General features: G+C 43.0%; 1 long non-coding RNA gene across 1 annotated transcript in view; it reads left to right on the plus strand.

Moving 5' to 3' along the window:
- Nucleotides 1-5,504: 5,504 nt before the first annotated feature.
- The window catches only part of LOC135982227 (uncharacterized), a 37,743-nt gene continuing 24,857 nt past the window's right edge, over nt 5,505-18,390 (plus strand). Inside the window, exons 1-3 of the long non-coding RNA XR_010599476.1 lie at nt 5,505-8,803; nt 10,773-10,880; nt 13,358-15,887. This is a non-coding gene — a long non-coding RNA (uncharacterized LOC135982227). The remainder of the gene's footprint in view (nt 8,804-10,772; nt 10,881-13,357; nt 15,888-18,390) is intronic.

Here is an 18,390-nt window from a genome sequence, read left to right on the forward strand (position 1 = left end):
GGGATCCTCACAAATGCCCTCATGGACTCGGGGTGCAGCCAGACCCTCATACGGGAGGGGCTGGTCCCCAACCTCAAACTCTGACACCTAGATCCACCTACAATGTGTACATGGGGACATCCGCCCTTACCCCTTGGCCTGGGCGAAGATAGAAGTCTGCCGCCAGGAGAGGGGCCTTCACGTGGGCGTAGCCCCCAGATTAGCCTATCCAATAGTATTGGGATGAGACTGGCCGGGCTTCGGGGAGATTCTCTGGAGGTAACAACCGCCTGACCCACGAACGGATGGGTTTAGGCCCCCATGAGTGGGGCTGCTCTGACACACGCCAAGTGACGACCCCGGAGAAGGGACATTGGCGCTGGGAGAGACCTCTGCGAACAACCCCCCTGGAAGGCCCCTGTCAGTCAAGGAGGCTCAAATGGAACTGGAACGGGATGTGGACTTTGTGCAAGAACAGAAAGAGGACCCGACCCTAAGTAGAGCCTGGGAACAGGCCACCAGCCTGGGTCCAGACGCAGGCTCAACCTCTGGGCCTCTACAGGGTCCACACTTTGAGATATGGCAAGATCGCCTGTATTGGGTAGTGCAAGAACCGCCGACCCAGGAGACATTCGGTCAGCTATAGGTCCCTCAGAGGTTGCGACAAAGCCTCCTTCAATTAGCCCACACTAACCACTGGGCTGGGCACCTGGGGCGGGAGAAGACCTTCTAGAGGATAGCTCACCAGTTCTTCTGGCCTGGCATACACCGAGAGAGGTGGGACTACTGCCCGGAATGCCAACTGGTGGGACCAAAGGGTGTGTCCTGGGCATCCCAATCCCTATGCTCATCGTCGGCATACCCTTTGAACAGATTGAGATGGACCTGGTCGGTCCCCTTGAAAGAAGTAAGACAGAAAACCGCTTCATCCTAGTGGTAGTGGTCTATGCGACGTGTTACCCTGAAGCGGTGCCCCTGCGGATAGCCACAGCAATCGCTACCGAACTAGTAAAGACTTTTGCTAGAGTCGGGATACCGGCGGAAATCCTGACGGATCAGGGTACGAACGTGTCTTCTAAGTTGATAGCTGAATTGTGCCTCCTCCTCCATATACGAACACTCCAGACGTCAGTCTATCATCCCCAGACAGACGGCCTTGTGGAACATTTCAATGGTACACTAAAATCCATGTTAAGGAAGTTCGTGGAGGAGGACCCTACGCATTGGGGCACCCTGTTGCCAGCCCGGCTGTTCGCCATCAGGGAAGTACCCCCAGCATCGCCAGGGTTCTCACCCTTTGAACTCTTGTACGGCAGGCAGCCCCGGGGGATCCTGGATCTCCTGAAGGAGGAGTAGGAAGCCCAGGAGACCCGAATCCTTGGGACCACCCAATACGTGTTGCAACTCCGAGAACGGCTACGAAAGCTAGGTGCGTTCGCCTGGGAGAACCTGATACAGGCCCAAGCGAACCAAGAACGCCTCTATAACTGAGGAACTAGGGGATGGAGTTTCGGCCCCGGGGATCGGGTGTTGCTTTTGTTGCCATTGGCCAAATCAAAACTGCTAGCCAAATGGCAGGGACCCTATGAGGTAATCCGGAGGATTGGACCAGTAGACTACGAGGTCCGGCTACCAGGGCGATGGAGGAAGACGCGCATCTACCATGTGAATCTTCTGAAGGCCTGGACGACCAGGGAAGCCCTGCTCATTGGCCCGTCCACCCCGGAATCAGAACTCGGACCCCTAATAGGGGACCCCCCGGACCCAAGGCCGGTGACGTTAGGGGCGGGCCTCACCCCCGTACAGCAAGAGCAAATCAGAAATTGATAGGGGAGTTTCCCCGACGTCTTATCGGCCCACCCAGGACAAACTGCCATGATGAGTCATCATATTGCAACCACTCCTGGTCAGAAGGTAAGAGACCACCACCGGCCGTTACCCCGGAAAATGTGGGACACAGTCCGAAAGGAGCTGGAGACAATGCTGGAGATGGGGGTCGTGGAGGAATCAAAGAGCGAGTGGCGCAGCCCCATCATCTTAGTCCCAACACCCGATGGGACTACCCGTTTTTGTATCGACTTCTGAAAGGTCAATGCCATCTCCCGCTTCAACGCATATCCGATGCCGCAGGTGGATGAACTGTTGGAACGGCTCGGGAGAGCGAGGTACTTGTCAACCTTAGACCTAACCAAGGGATACTGCTAGATCCCTCTCACACCAAACTCCCAGGAGAAGACTGCCTTCTCAACGCTGTTCGGCCTCTTCCAATTTATAACTATGCCGTTCGGGCTACACGGAGCCGCGGCTATGTTCCAGCGGTTGATTAATAAGGTCTTACAACCCCACGACCAGTATGAAGCGGTGTATATAGACGACATCGTAGTCTATAGCAACAACTGGGAGGACCACCTACGCCATCTGGCTGGGGTGTTGCAGGCCCTTAGAGCAGCCGGCCTTACAGATAACCCAGCGAAGTGCCACCTCGGGCAAGAGGAGGTAACCTACCTTAGATATACGGGGCGGGGGGAGGGGGGAGGGAACTGACGCCCCTAATCAGCAAAGTGCAAGCCCTCAGAGACGTACCCGTCCCCAAGACGAAGAAGCAAGTGAGCCAGTTTTTGGGCCTAGGGCGGATATTACCACCACTTCATGCCAGACTTTGCATCCATAGCCACTCCCTGTCGGACCTGACAAAAAACTCGCAGCCTCGACAAGTGCAGTGGTCGGAAAAGTGCAACGAAGCCTTCGAAGCTCTGAAAGACTGATTTATGCATGAACCAGACCTGCGACACCCAGACTTTTCAAAAGAATTTATACTTCAGACAGATACCTCGGAAGTTGGCCTGGGGGCCGTACTCCCCCAGGAATTGGGCGGGGAAGAACACCCGATACTGTATTTAAGCCACAAACTGTTCCCCCGGGAGCAACGTTACTCCACAATAGAGAAAGAGGCCCTAGTGGTGAGATGGGCCATCAACGCCCTACGTTATTATCTGTTGGGGAATAATTTCAGGCTGATCACAGACCATGCCCCCCTATGGTGGATACATAGTATGAAGGACACGAACCCCCGCATGCTATGGTGGTAACTCTCCCTCCAACCCTACGACTTCCGTGCATTTCATCGCCCGGGTAAAGCCCACGCTAACACAGATTTCTTTTCCAGACAGGGGGAGGAGGAGGCGGCCCAACCCGGGGGATCCGTCTTGAGGGGGAGGGTGTGTGACGAGGCAGCCCTGCCCCGTACTAGCCCCAGCGGCATCAGACCAGTAGCTCTGACGGAGGAAGTCCCGCCCCTTTCGTACTAGGCATGCTCCAAGTGCTCTGGGAGTATAAAAGGAGGGAATTCAGCTCAGTCTGGGCTAGGTTCTAGAGCAGGGGTTCTAGAGCAGGGGTTCTCACAACAAATTTTTGGTGGCCTCAGAGTGCAGCCACCAACTCTTGCTGGTGACCCTGGTTACAATTTTAACTAAAATTCCTAATTAAGTTTAGGAAAGAGAAATAAATATGCACATATACATGTCCAAATCATTGCAATTTATTTATGTTGGGATTTTTTGCAGACTCCGTAATAAAAATAGTGTATACTTATCTCTATTCTTCACTGGATCTAAACAGAATAGAAACACAAAGAAGGTGCTTTGAACGTTCTTGTCTTTTTTGTTGTTGTTTATTTTGCTTTTTTTGGTTGCTTTTTTCAAGACTTGCTAGCTACTAAGTGTGCTGCTGTGCAAAGTGATGTTCCCAAACATACAAATGTCACTTTTCACAATAGACAACTTACTCAGCCCTGGCAAACCCAGAGACAAATTAAGCCCTGGATGGGGAGGTGGGTAGGGAGGTAGTGAGGGCCGGGGGGAACAATTGGGGGTGAGCCCAGGGCCAGAGCCTGCTGTCCGTCACCCGTGGGAAACTCGCTAGCAGCCTGCTCCTCCAGCATTTGTCTCTCCAGAAGGGGGCAGGACCCAACCCCTGCTTGCGGCCTTGGAGGAGGGGCCACTGTATTCCCCTTCCCCCCATCACTGTCCAGGAGGCTCTGGCTGCAAGAAAAGCCCCTAGCAGCCACAGTGGCCCTATTTGAGAAACACTGTTCGAGATACACAACATTCAGCAATAAGAAAAAAAAAGCCACACACACCGGAATCGTTGTTTAAAAACACAATATAGTTAAATTATTTTCACCTTAGGAGGACAGTTAAATAGGATTCTACATCCTAGAAGTTAGAGATGGTCCAGTTCTGGACCCTGGAACTGGTATTCTGGGTTGGGCCTTTCTGCTGAAAGCAGATCCAATCTGGGCTTTTCAGACAGTTCACATTTTCATTTCAAAACCACTTTATAACAGGTATTATGCAGCTCTTCCATTGTATCTAATTAGTACATATTCTTAGCAGGATAAGCTCTAGATGGCCATCAATAAAACATTCCAAGAACTGCGTTTCATTTACCCAACTCTCTCTTTACTGCAATCATTTATTACTGATACAGCATAATTTTTGACTGATATCTTACACTGGACCGTCATTTTAATTCAACATCTTGTAACTTCACAATTGCTGACATTCACAAGAGTACACCATATCTGACTTTATGGGCTTAAGGCAGTTTACTCTGAGGATCTGTCCCCATATTTTTAAGTGTCACTGTCCAGGATGTGGAGGGACTTGGTTATACTGAACCCCAATTCAATTTCAACCATATCATGCTCTGGCCAATCTACAGTCTTCCTAGAAGCATGGATCAGGGCATTTACACCAGGCAGGGTTCCTTACACTTTCCTCTCAATCATAGATAACCAAGAGATAGCTACAAAAGTTACTTTTTAGCCAAGTAGTTCAGTCACACAGGGATGCTGTTTAGTTTATTATTTAGACTCAAGTCTTTAGGGGACCCTGATGACAGGACAAACACTGCGAGCTACAGAAGATACTCTCCTCAGAGACAGTACACTTCGAATAGTAAAAGCAAGAAAAGTTCAGCATTTTGTACACCAGGGGGCAATGTATTCTTTAAAATGGCCAACCGAGTTGCATTTTATATGAAAATCTTGTGTTTTGTCTGGAAAAGCTGGCTAACTTTTCAAAGAACAGTATGTGCTAAGGTAACTTTGGAAACATTGCTGCTTGTTCTTAAATCCAGATCAACCCACTGATATACTGTAATAGTTACTTAAAGAAGTCAAAGCATTTACTAGAACAAAAAGAAGAACAGGAGTACTTGTGGCACCTTAGAGACTAACAAATTTATTAGAGCATAAGCTTTCGTGGACTACAGCATCCGAAGAAGTGGGCTGTAGTCCACGAAAGCTTATGCTCTAATAAATTTGTTAGTCTCTAAGGTGCCACAAGTACTCCTGTTCTTCTTTTTGCGGATACAGACTAACACGGCTGTTACTCTGAAACCGTTTACTAGAACAGTGCAAGTAACAGCTTGAACACACAGAGGAAGGATTGCACTTTCTCCAAACCCCTCCTCTATTCCTCCCCTCGCCTCCCCCCCCCCCCCCCCCCCCCCGCTGAACCAAGACAAACATCATAATATCAATAGAAGACAAGAACTTAACAATAAGTTCCACCTCCTGGTGGAAATGCTGCCTGCACTGATCATTACTATATGATGGGAAATGAGGCCAGACCAGAACACCTGATCCATACAGCCTCTACCTTTGGGAAGATCTAGTTTTAGATCTGAACTTCTCAGCCCAAGTCCATTTCAGTAGGAGGGATCCTAATATCCCATCAAGCTCTGGAGATCCCGCTCTTAATCTGGATCCATCTCTAGATAGAATATAAAATTCTAGTTGGTTAACTTGCGAACTCTGACTTGTATGGTCACTTGTATTGTAGGTTTTTTCAAATGGCAATCACAGTCTGGCTAAAACAAATCTCCAGACATAGGAATGGACTAAAACAGAAGCATGTGGAAGTCTCCAGGCCTCCAGCCACACATGTGGAACTTATATCTCTATAAGCATTTCTTAGCCCTTCCTCCACCAGTGGCAGTACAGCTGAACCATACTGACATTGACAATACAGAACCAGTTACTTGTCTGTCATCCCTTCACTTACTAGAAAACTACAGATGGAAGCCTAGTGCTGAAAGCCAATGTAGTAATGTATGAAGGGTGACCAAGTGTGAAAAATCGGGACAGAGAGTGGGGGGGGTAATAGGAGCTTATATAAGAAAAAGCCCCAAATATCGGGACGGTCCCTATAAAATTGGGATATCTTGACATCCTAAATGTATGTAGTACACTGCCACGTTAGTTAGGCCTATTTCTCACAGAACTCTTACTTTATCCCTAAGTAATGCCTCAGTTTCTCTTAGCCTCAATCATCTTTAGCATGACCACAAGAACCACTTTCAATGCCAATTGGCAGAGGTTTCACTCTTCTAGAACACCAACTCTTATCAAGCTTGCCAAACTCATTACAGGTAGCAGGCAGCTTTCACAATCTTTATCTATAAAGAATGTCATGTAAGTTCTTAAATGAAAGCCAGGATCTCTCAGATCATTAATATCATTGTGAAATATACATATTGACATTATTTAAGGAGTTAAATGTATATATACACACTGGAATATATGTTTTAAAGTCAGAATCAAAGCACTATTGACAAACAGATTTTTGCCAGACAAATGATGTATATTCACCTGTCTGCCTCAGTTAAAATGTAAATTAATCATTGCAAGCCAACACAATGGAAGCCGTGTTTGGATACAAAGTCAACACGAGTACATGAAGGCTTCATGGAGTCAGCACACCAGGAAATAAACAACAGGGTCATCCTGACTCTGGAGACAAAACAATGAATTTGGGGGGATATAAGGAAAAGGCAAAAGGACACCTCTTGATCCTTCACTGAGGACGCAAAAAGGATAGTACTTTCTGCACTCATGAAAGAGGGTTGTTGGCTGGAGATGTTGGAAGATTGCATTAGGTGAGATTAACAGGCTAAAATCCTTGTATAAAATAGTTTAAGTTTACACTCTAGGAAGCATGTTGTACTTTGTTCCCATTGTTATCCTTCTTACTCTCTCTTAAATCTCAGCCTTTGATAACAAACTTATGATTGTTTTCACTATAAATATATCTCAGTGCTGTGCTGTTATATAGGAGTTGATCCTCAGCTGAATCAAACAAGCAAGTGTGTACACTATCCCTTTTGTGATAGCACACCTAGTAATTTCTGCACGCATCCAGTGGTTAAGGGCTGGACACTGCCAGGAGAGCTCCAAGGACTTGGGGGTTGGTGTGTGCCCATCGCTAATGTGCATAGAGAAAATGAGGTCTGCAGAGGACTGGAAGGCAATACTTGTGTTGCCACAGGCTGTTGGTTTCAGGGAGCTGAGCCACAGCAGGCACAAACAAGACTACTTCATGCTAAGGGCAGGTAGTGGTGAGACTGGAAGGCATCAATGAGTTCATTCCAGATCCCAATGCACATCTGTCCGTATCAAATGACATCTGTATGACAGCTGAAGACTAGAATAATAGGGTTGCTGCAGGTCAGAAATTAGGTATAAACTGATAATTATATTTATTTTTAATGGGGAAAGCTTACAGAGTGCCTTTACACTGGCAGCTTAAATAAGGATGCTTTCCACTAGTTAAAAATTCCTCCAACTTCAAGAGACTTCCTTTGTTTTTGTTTTTTTCTGCCACTTTTCCACATATCAGCAAACAGATCTTCTGCTTCCAGTTCCTTTGCCCCAATAACTTAATATTAAATCTTGAAAAAAAAATTGTGCTTATGAACCCAGCTCCAGTGAATACTGTTCTCCTAGTTTACTACTATGGTAGCTAATGCTAATCATTTAGTTGAGCCAATAAACTAAGAGCTTTGGACTTCTTTGTAAAAAATAAATGTATTAAAATGCATTTTTCTGCTGTTTTGTGCAACACCCTTATATGTCAGGACAGTGGAAACATCATCTCTAAGCCAGTGTACACATATATTCACCATATGGATGGGAGGTTAGGATTGCCCTGAACACTTAGAAATATTTTCCAATAAATTCCCTGTTGTATCATAGTTCATTTTATTTGAAAACTAAATATAAATTTTATTGTGCCTTTCCCTCTGTGCAGCAATTAATTAAAATATTTGACCCAATTTTGCCTTCAGTTATGCAATCAAGAACTCCCACTGAAATCAGGTGGAGTTAGCTCTTTTGATGGCAGAGCTAGCCTATGTTCATAGATTTTATTATAAATGTACTAAATATGCATTGTAATGTTTGCATATTTTGCTTTGTGTTGTTTCCCATAGAGGGAAAATAACCCCTCATTTTCAAGTTTCAAAATAGTTATTAAAATATGCATTGCATGTCCTCTAGCGACACCGTCAGAGGACCCAACCACATCAGCCACACCATCAAGGGCTCATTCACCTGCACGTCTACTAATGTTATATATGCCATCATGTGTCAGCAATGCCCCTCTGCCATGTACGTTGGCCAAACCAGACAGTCCCTACGTAAAAGAATAAATGGACACAAATCGGACATCAGGAATCATAACATTCAAAAACCAGTAGGCGAACCCTTCAACCTCCCTGGACATTCTATAACAGATTTAAAAGTAACTATTCTTGAACAAAAAAACTTCAGAAACAGACTTCAAAGAGAAACAGCAGAACTAAAATTCATTTGCAAATTTAATACTGTTAATTTGGGCTTGAATAGGGACCGGGAGTGGCTGGCTCATTGCAAAAGCAGCTTTGCCTCTCCTGGAATTGACACCTCCTCATCTATTATTGGGAATGGACTACATCCACCCTGATCCAATTGGCCCGGTCAACATGGTTCTCCACTTGTGAGGTAACTCCCTTCTCTTCATGTGTCATTATATAATGCCTGCATCTGTAACATTCACTCCATGCATCTGAAGAAGTGAGGTATTTTACCCATGAAAGCTTATGCCCAAATAAATCTGTTAGGCTTTAAGGTGCCACTGGACTCCTCATTTTTTTTGTGGATACCGACTAACACAGCTATTGTCTCTAAAGATTCTATTGTCCTTAAAAAAAAAATTCTGGTTCCTATCTCTATACTTTAGTGCAATAGTACCTCTTGAGAAGAAAACATGCAGAGTTTAAGTGAAGGATGTTAAGGAGTTAATAATGAATCCAATATAACACTGCCTTGCCTGTGGTTGTTTATGTTTGTGCAAAGAAGATGTAAAATGCAGTGGCGTGGTGGAGTGGAAAATTCTGATTTGGTAATATTTGACACTAACTTTGCAGAGGTGAGAGAGACTGCTCGGGGTGAAAGGCAGTGTAGAAGTATACCCCACATTGTGTCAGCTGTGCCTTCTAGACAAGCAATTGGTGCTGCCATGTCTTTTATACTATATTATCCAAAAAAGGGCTGCTGTCTGTAGTTACATGAATTCAGCTGCACCATAAAAATCATGGTTAGATGCTACTATGTTTGGGGACACAACATTGTCAATCTTCTCTCAGCCTGGATATTCAGTGTATTTTTAAAATAATCACTTATGAGGATAATAGGTATTTGGTATTGCAACTCTAACCAATTTCTAGTATTAAAAAGCAGGTCATAACTATTTCAGTTGTAACAGAGTAATGAAAGGTATATTATTTAAGGCATAACATACAAAATATTAATCTCAAAGAAACACCCTGCACTTCCAGTGATGCTATAAATTGAGATACAAATTGAAGAAATTGATAGTTTTGTAAAGTCTATGGATTTTTCTATGATGTGCAGAATATTCACTTACAGAGATACCTTTTCCTCACCTAACTAACTCATTACCATAGTCAAACATATTAGCAAGAGAGCCCATAAACAGAAAAAAGTAACTGAACAACAACAAAAAAGACAATATATGTTTGCAACTTGTAGAAGTTTTCACCCACATCAGATCAGTCATCAAATAACCACAAAAGAAAAATGTCTCAGCATAAAGTTCAGTGAAGAAGTGTACTAAATTTACTTGTATGGATGATGTAATAGCAGTTGACTGCATGTCTATCACTTGAATTCAGTCATCTCTCACCATTCTGTTCAGTCCATAATGTAATATTACCTTACTTTTGATCTAACTCAATAAAATTCCATCTTCTACTTCACTGCAACTTACAATAAAACAATCATATGCAATGCACTTTTCTTTAACATATAATATCTAACTCTTATATAGCCATGTCAGTATCTCAGTAGATCTAGTCTACCTTCCAAAAGGTTCAGCTTCTGCTATAACTAGATAATACAGTTCAGCTTGTTGTCAGAAATATCCCTGTCACTAGTTAAGATCAGAAGTGGAGGATGTCTGACTTGTTAGGTATCAGAAGTGGAAAGTATCTAGACTATTTATTCATTAAACACATTGGCAAGTGGTGTTTACAACATGACATTTACCTAGAATAGCTCAACATTCACATCACTGTTATTTACCAAGCTTATTAGGATCAGATTCATTTTGTACAAAATGAGCATCTAAAGAGAGAGTGGTTTTTTTTTCATTTTAAATCATAGAATTGTGTTGTTTACCACTCTGCATCATGGCAAAATGATGTAACCAGTGCTAATATTGGCACATGAACCCTGATGATTTGCTGTACAAAAAAAAAAAAAAAAAAAACCCCAACATTTCCTAATTCAAAAAAATACCACAGTGTGATATAGTATTTATTTCAGAAATCACATGTTCAGCCATGATGAAGTCAAATATGTAACATTGGGGTGGGGGGAATTCAAATGTGCATTTTTAGAAAAGGATTTGTGGCCTATAGTGTTCCTAATAATGATTTCTTGTTTATAGATTATGACTATTCTGACTGCTCTTATACTAGGAGCATTGAAGGTAAACTCCAGATCCTTCCCTACAAAGTTATCTGTAAACAATGGCTTTCCTTTCAGCTATCATGTGGTAAGACCAACAGAATGATTACTACTCTTCTATAAAGGGAATAAGGAAAGCTGACCCTTGCGAATGGCTGTGTGAGACAAAGTTAAATAGCATTGACTGCAGTTTGTTGCACTCTGACCTTCTAGGTTGGTATCAATCATGGCAGTAGACAAAGTCTAAAACATATCTAAAATGCAGTAAGATTTCTAGTTAATTAAATCCAGTACAGTCCACAGGAATCTTTCCTCCCTGTCTCCCCCACTCTACTTACAACATTCTAAATTCCCCATCACCTGCAGAAGAGTTCGAAGTGGTTCCTTTAAATATGGTACATTATGTGAGTGCACAAAAGAAGTCATTCATGAAGTGAGACTTTGGCCCAAAGGTATCAATGGGAGTTAGGCACCTAAATATCTTTGAAGACCTGAGCCTCAATCTCCCCTTCAATTTCCTGGCTGCAGCCCAATGCAAACTATAGTCCACTCCCCTCTAAATTCAGTGGTTGCCATTAATACATCAGCATTGGCAAACACAATTGTAGCTAAAATAAAACATTTTCCCTCTATACGTAAAATATGACGTATGTATATCTGCGGTAACTGGGTGGTATCTTTTCAGCAAAGGTTGACTTTTTAACTAGTCAACAACATAAAAGGAAGTGGCAAAAGGAGCTGATATGGTGGAGACAAACACTTGTCCACATAAATATTTCATTTAGTCTTCACATCCAGGTGAAAAGAAATGTTCTGATTTTTTTGGCACAATAGAAATGATTATTGCTTCTTAAAAGCTGCCTTTGACAGAAAAATATATGACAAGTTTGGAAAATGTTAGTTTCATGTACAGATCCCTTGAGAAAGTCTTAAACTGACTTAATTTGATTGGAGAGATTACATATGAGCCTATATGTACCCTAAACCTCCTTTGGGACCATGCTTATGGGAACATGGTCTTGTGTTTGGTCAAATAGCTTTGCTGTCTGCTGGACACAAATTTCTTTTCCAACATTTTGGGCCAAGATTTTCAAAAATTGGAATCTAAGGCTAGGTTCCTATAGCCATATTTTCGCATCAAAATAAGGGCCTGGTTTTTAGAAGTGCTGAGCAGCAGTCAGCAGATCCCATTTAAAAAAAAAATACTGGTACTGCCGAGTGCCAAAATACAATTCTCGGAGCCCAGCTTGAGATTCCAATTTTTCAAAATCTGAGCTCCGATTACTTCAGACAAAACAATTGCAGGTTGGACTCCAGCTTACAAACAAAATGAAATAATGAACCCAAAGTCTATATATTAAAGATAAAATATCATATTACAACTTAATTTGTATTATTTGAGTCAGAGAGCAACATCACATGTAGTTTTGTTGTGTGTGTGGAAAATGTGCATTTGTTAAGGCCCCTCTAAACGTGTGATATATTTCAGTTTGTTTTCAAATAAAAAGAGGAAGAGCCTGCAAAAGCCTAGTTCATTTTGTTAAACACTACCAATAAAATGATAAAACAATGAAAATCTACAGTTATTATTTTGAGTATATATGACGTGCCTGATCCTGAGAACACTCTCCCACGAGGCAGTAGTGCAGAGGTGGGCAAACTATGGTCCACGGGCCACATCCGGCCTGCAAGACTGTCCTGCCTGGCCCCCAAGCTCCTGGCCGGGGAGGCTAGTCCCCGGCCCCTCCCTTGCTGTCCCCCTTCCCCTGCTGTCCCCACTCCCCCGCAGCCTCAGCTTGGTCGCTCCGCCGCCGGCGCAATGCTCTGGGCGGCGGGGCTGTGAGATCCTGGGGCAGCACAGCCGCAGAGCCGGGGCCTGCCCCAGTGCTCTGTGCTGCGTGGTGGTGGCGGCGTGGCCCGGCTCCAGCTGGGCGGCATGGCTGTAGCACTGCTAGACACCAGTGCTCTAGGCAGCGCGGTAAGGGGGCAGGGAGAAGGGGGGGTTGGAGAGAGGGCAGGGGAGTTCGGGTGGTGGTCGGGGGCAGAGGTGTGGATAGGGTTCAGGGTGGTCGGGAGTGAAATAGGGGTTGAATGGGGGCACAGGTCCGGGGGGGCAGTCCGGGGCAGGGGTTCCAGGGGCAGTCAGGGGACAGGGAGAAGGGGTGGTTGGATGGGGCACGGATCCCGGGGGGGCCGTCAGGAAAGGAGGGGTTGGATGGGGTGGCAGGAGTCCAGGGGCAGTCAAGGGACGGGGAGCAGGGGTGTGTGGATGGGGCAGGGGACCCAGAGTGGCCGTCAGGGAACGGGTGGGTTGGATGGGGCAGGAGTCCGGGGGGGGGGCAGATAGGAGGTGGGGGCCAGGCTATGACCCCCTCCCCTAACTGGCCCTCCATACAATTTATGAAACCCGATGCGGCCCTCAGGCCAAAAAGTTTGCCCGCCCCTGCAGTAGCGTTTATCTCCTGGAGTAGTTGCAAAAAAGTCAATAGGACCACGCAAAGCAGAAAGCACCTTGCCCATAACAAGTGTCTTGTTTGGATTTTTCCCCCCGTACCAAATCTTCAGAAAGTGACTTGAGCCCAGATCCTTGGAGATATTTCAGCACCTAAGGCTCTAAGCTACCTCTGAAGTCTTCATGGGGCCACCGAGGTAAGTGCAATGTAAGTCAATCAGACACATGTACATACTCTTCAAATATCATCTAAGGTCTGGCTATCTGCCCATTTCTTTTTTTCTGTGGTAGAGAGAGGCTCAGAAAGCTTCATTAGAAGGCAAAAAGAGGAACAAAGCAAATTTACCATATGGCTCTTCATTGTATAACATTTGTGATCTGTCATAGCAAGTGATACATATCAGTACTACTACTTCATTCGGTAAAAAATAAGTGGCAAAGCCTTCAGTTTCTCCTCTTTTCACACCTTCCCAAGAATCACAGTTACAACAGTGTTAAGTTTCCATTCTGTGAGCAGCCACCTAGTTTCCAGTTTCATTTTGAATAAAAAATCTCACCCAGGTTAATGGAAAGGCTTGGATGATCTTTGCTAAAGTTCTCAGAAAATTAGCCCTAGTTTTGAACAGACCAAGGTTGAGTTATGGATTCAAACTGAAGCCAGGTGAATCTCTGCAGTTTCCACTACGTTTCACTTTCTGAAATTTAAAGCAGATGGATTGTTGTGAAATCACCTGCATTAGAACAAAAGAAAACATTCACACAAATTCCCATGAACGGAAACTATCCAGTTTCAAAGAGATCTAGTCATAAACCCTACTACTTTATTAACACTAACCTTGGCTCATTGGGAGTTAAGTATACTCAACATGTCAGAGGATAAAGCATAGTACTGATGTGCTATTTTGGTTGTAATTACCAAATATTACACCAAACATGAAACATTGCCCATGATCCATTTTAAAATAATTTGAGCTAAACAAACTAACTAAACATCTGAATAATATTTTACATCCACTTTGGACTTAGAACCACATAACAAAATAAACAAACCAAAGCCAGAGTCAACTGAGCTGCCTAAGTGCAGACAAGTCACACTCCATCATAAGGGAAAGAGAGAAAATACCACTAAGAATAATAAAAACAAAGCTACTTATACTTGATAGTAAGACATTTATGTTGCATTTTACTTTCTATTCCCAATCACAGCATAACATTATATTTGTATCAAAAGTCCTAATCTCTTTAAACTTGTTTGAAATATTTCTTTAGTCTTTTAAAAGGAGTGTAAAAGTGGATCAATTCAAGTAATTCAAGATCTACCTTGTTTACTGCCAAGATTTCTTTCCATTTTATTAAGAGGGTCCAAAAATTTAGCTAGGCAAAATAATTGTGTTAGGCAGGAATTAGTGGTCCCCTTGAATAAAATACGTTTCTTGGCAATGAGAAAGGAAACCAATGGAAGATGAGAGAAACAGGTGAAGTACCTCCTTATAGAAATAGGAATGCATGAATGTTGACATCAGAATCTTTATATCCAGAACACATAACATAAAACTGGATTAACTCCTTGTGTGTTGCCCAATGTATCTGATAGTTGGAACCCCACCAGGAACAAGGAAGTCTCAGATAAGGAATCTCAAAGAGCAAGTTAAATAATTAATCTAAAGCATTTAGTCCACCTTTCCACATAACTTATGAAAACTTTTCCATGAATCAGAGTTCATTAAAAGTTTACTAAAATTGGAACAAAATCTGTCAGTTTTATTACTTTAATCATTTCCCTTTTATCCTGAAAAACATCTTGACAAGAATGCTGAGAAAGCTGGAGCATCTACAAAAGTTGGAAACAGGAATCTGAACAATGTCAGACTTGTTAAAAGTTATTGTCCATTGGGGAAAATCCCAAGTTGAACTCAAAGCTCAAGTACAACAAGGATACGTCTGGACTGAAAATCAGCACATAGATGGGACAACATCAGAGGTTGAGAACTTCTACAAACAATGGCCAAAAAAAAAAAATCCCTACACTCCACATAGTTTCATCTTCCACTCAGATGTGTACTACAATCCTTCAACCATTTGTATTTTTTTGTAAACAAATCAGCAAGACCAGAAGGCAAGAGTTGCTATGAAGGGCTCACACAGTCTTCACTTGTAGTGCCATTGAGTTTAATGGGCCAGTTTGTGTGTGTAAGAGCAAAGGCTCAGGACAGCCAAAGACGACTAAGAGGAGATAATTAGTTCTTCTATAACATTTATGTTATGAGCTTTTCTCCCATGCCCATAGTGAAGGCAATACTAATTCACTCCTTCAGACAGCGACAGGTGGAAACTCTGGATACAAGTGTAACCCATGTGCCTAATAGGGAGATATCTCTTTAAGAGGCCCATGGATGAGGGTCAGGGAGGTAGGAGTCAGTTGTGTCTGGGTCATTGTTGCTAGGCAGATTTAGCACGCCACATCCAGAAGTTTCTGGAATTGGGTGTGGTAGTTTTGAGAATACTCCAATAGGTTTCCTGTTGCTGGGGTCAGATTCCATGAGGGCAAACGGTCAGGGCAGCTGCTTTACAAAGGGCCATGTGTCCTGTGTGAGCTGGGAGAAAGCAGGCTGTTGTCCCTAACTCTGAAGCATTTTGCAGCAGGTCAGTGATATTGTTAACCCTCTACCAGGGAAGCAAGGGGAAATCGGGAAGGAAAATAACTTCTATTTTAATTGTATGCTTTGAATGTTGTTTTGATTTTAGCCAAACTGTTCTAGTTAAACGGTCTCAACTAGTTTGATTCGCCAAGTTTTATTTAAATGTAGTAGGGGAAAGTCATTTATATTTTGCTATTCTCAGTTTTGTATTTTCTTGTAACAGGGTTTTCTTTAATTCTATACACTAAACTGAGTGGTTGGTTCATCAGTTAGCTGACTGGCTAGCAGTGATTTCCGCAGAGGAAGAGTCTGCATGTAGTCCAACAAGCAAGTGGAGGGAAGATGTTGTTTTAGACTCAGCAGACTGTATAGATTTGGTGATCAAAGACTGAGACTGAACCAAACCTAAGCTTTTGGGAACTCTCAGTTTCTTCTCACTGTGTTTTCTGTGGGGACTGAACTGTTCAGATTTTAATTAGTTTTCTATATTTGTGTATAACTGAAGATGTCTGGATTATAAAATAGCCATGTTATGCTGTAAAAAAATAATTATTTGTTTCTTTATCAAAAGATTTTATAAAGTTATTTAATTAAATTCATTTCTTTAGTTCCTTCTGGGACTTGAATGTGGGGAGGCTGACCCTGTGCAATCCTTGCTGAAAATCCTTAGAGACTGAACTCTGGGTCTCCAGCTCATTTCTATGGGAGTTGGGCTTTTTTAGGCACTGAAGAAGGGCAATGAAGTGAACTCTAGTCCCCCGAAAGGTTACACAAGCACAGATCCCCACCCCACACTGAATTTTGTGCTATCACAAATCTGACTCTGCTATTAAATTGCTCTATAACAAAATTAGGATAGTTTGCAATTGCCCACAATATTTTTAGTAAATGGAGTGCTCTGGAAGGGTCATCCTTAGAGATTTTTTTTTTTTTTTAATTTTTCACCAAACAGATGGTACAATACAGCCAGTGGCTTCCTCGCACTGCCATAGCAGTATGCCTCATCTCTGCCTGGAAGGGCTACCAGTAAAGATGAGGGAGTAGCTAAGGCCTTGTCTACACTACAGGTGAAATTTGAGCTAAGCTACACAAATTGAGTCATGTGAATAGTGTAATTCAATTTGACGTAGCTTAGATCTACTTACCGCGGGGTCCACACTACACAATGTCGGGTCCCACTACTCTTCTCAATCCGGTGGAGTACAGGAGTCAATGGGAGAGCAATCTGCGGTCAATTTAGCGGATCTAGTGAAGACCCACTAAATCGACCGCAGATGTGTCGATCGCCACTCATCGATCCCCCGGTAAGCATAGACAAGCCCTAAGTCATCTTGTCTCTTCACTTCTTGGGCACCAAGAAGAGACTTAGACTGTAGAAGTGGTGGCTTTCAAAGTGGAAGTCTATTAGGAAGCAGGGCAGACACTACCATGTCATTTTATTTATGCTTCTAAAGAATCATGTGAGGATGTAGGTAGTCGCCAAACAGAGGCCCAACTTAAATGTATACCCCAAATAATAATAAAAAAAACACAGTAAAAGAACTAAAGAAGAGCCACCATGGCTGAAGCAGTGAAAGATAAAAAGGTATCGTTTAAAAAATGGAAGTCAAATCCTAGTGAGGTAAATAGAAAAGAGCATAAACATTGCCAAATTAAGTGTAAAAATGTAATAAGAAAAGCCAAAAAGGAGTTTGAAGAACAGCTAGCCAAAAATTCAAAAGGTAATAAAATGTTTTTTAAGTACATCAGAAGCAGGAAGCCTGCTAAACAACCAGTGGGGCCCCTGGACGATCAAGATATAAAAGGAGCACTTAAAGATGATAAAGTCATTGTGGAGAAACTAAATGAATTATTTGCTTCAGTCTTCACGACTGGGATGTTAGGGAGATTCCTAAACCTGAGCCATCCTTTGTAGGTGACAAATCTGAGGAATTGTCACAGATTGAAGTGTTATTAGAGGAGGCTTTGGAATTAATTGATAAACTTAACAGTAGCAAGTCACCAGGACCAGATGGCATTCACCCAGGAGTTCTGAAAGAACTCAAATGTGAAATTGCGGAACTATTAACTATGGTTTGTAACCTGTCCTTTAAATCAGCTTCTGTCCTCAGTAACTGAAAGATAGCTAATGTAACGCCAATATTTTAAAAGGGCTCTAGAGGTGATCCCAGCAATTACAGACCGGTAAGTCTAACGTCAGTACTGGGCAAATTAGTTGAAACAATAGTAAAGAATAAAATTGTCAGACACCTAGAACAACATAACTTGTTGGGCAAAAGTCAACATGGTTTCTGTAAAGGGAAATCATGTCTTGATAATCTATTAGAGTTCTTTGAAGGGGTCAACAAACATGTGGACAAAGGGGATCCAGTGGACATAGTGTACTTAGATTTCCAGAAAGCCTTTGACAAGGTCCCTCACCAAAGGCTCTTACGTAAATTAAGTTGTCGTGGGATCAGAGGGAAGATCCTTTCATGGACTGAGAACTGATTAAAAGCCAGGGAACA

This window comes from Chrysemys picta, chromosome 3 (genome assembly GCF_011386835.1).
Source record: "Chrysemys picta bellii isolate R12L10 chromosome 3, ASM1138683v2, whole genome shotgun sequence".
Lineage (NCBI taxonomy): Eukaryota > Metazoa > Chordata > Testudines > Emydidae > Chrysemys > Chrysemys picta.